The sequence below is a fragment of the Anopheles cruzii genome, chromosome 3 (assembly GCF_943734635.1).
Source record: "Anopheles cruzii chromosome 3, idAnoCruzAS_RS32_06, whole genome shotgun sequence".
NCBI classification, from domain to species: Eukaryota; Metazoa; Arthropoda; class Insecta; order Diptera; family Culicidae; genus Anopheles; species Anopheles cruzii.
Window position 1 is genome coordinate 13,453,999 of NC_069145.1, and position 865 is coordinate 13,454,863.

Genomic DNA, 865 nt, shown 5'->3' on the forward strand with positions numbered 1-865 from the left:
TGCGGTGTCCCCATCGCGCCACGTCCACGCCTCACACATCCTGGGGACTCGACAGCGAGCGAACACGCACCAACACAAACGCAGAGCACGTTCCCTGCGTATTACTATATTGGCCGACGGAGGGATTTCACGCGACACGAGTAGGACGGAGATTACACGGCCCGTTCCCCCCCCGTTCCATTGTCGTCACTTCGCGTGCCAGTGGATTATGTTTTATTGGGGTCTTCTTCGCTCTCTCGCTCTCCCCCTTTGTCGTATGGTCTCCACATGGCTCAGCAAACACTGACTCGGAAGTAACTCGTTCGCGGTACGATTTTTGGTCGCTGAACAGGAACCATCCGACAACCATCTTGTCTCGCTCGTCCGGAACCTAATCCAAAACGGGCGCCCATCCTCCCAAGTCCTCGATAGTATAGTGGTCAGTATCCCCGCCTGTCACGCGGGAGACCGGGGTTCGATTCCCCGTCGGGGAGAGCGTGCGAAATCGCCTCTTTTGCTGTGCTGTGTGCCATCACCCCTCGAAAGCCTTTTTTATCGTCGCTGGCGGATCCTTCTTGTCCCTTGTCGGTACAAATTTTATGTCCTTGCAAATGTGAGCCCTGAACAAAACCCTTCAACGCGCGATGATGGTGTGCTGCTGTTGGTGTTATCTCTTCCCATTTTGCGCTGTGCACCATATGGACCATGAACTCTACTCGCTCTCGCTCTCTCACGCTCGCTCCCTCTCTCACTCACACGCACGGAGCACGTTTCATGTTGCTACCTTCGTCGAGGCGGCCGAACCGTCCGTTGTTGTTGGAGGGCGAAGCACACACACCGCACACTCTCGTTGGAGGGATTGATTAATTGTGCGGTTCGAGCACCT

General features: G+C 55.6%; 1 non-coding gene across 1 annotated transcript; it reads left to right on the plus strand.

The window, feature by feature from the left end:
• Window positions 1–401: 401 nt before the first annotated feature.
• Trnad-guc (transfer RNA aspartic acid (anticodon GUC)) lies at window positions 402–473 on the plus strand. The gene has a single exon. It is a non-coding gene; the product is annotated as a tRNA-Asp (tRNA).
• Window positions 474–865: the final 392 nt, after the last annotated feature.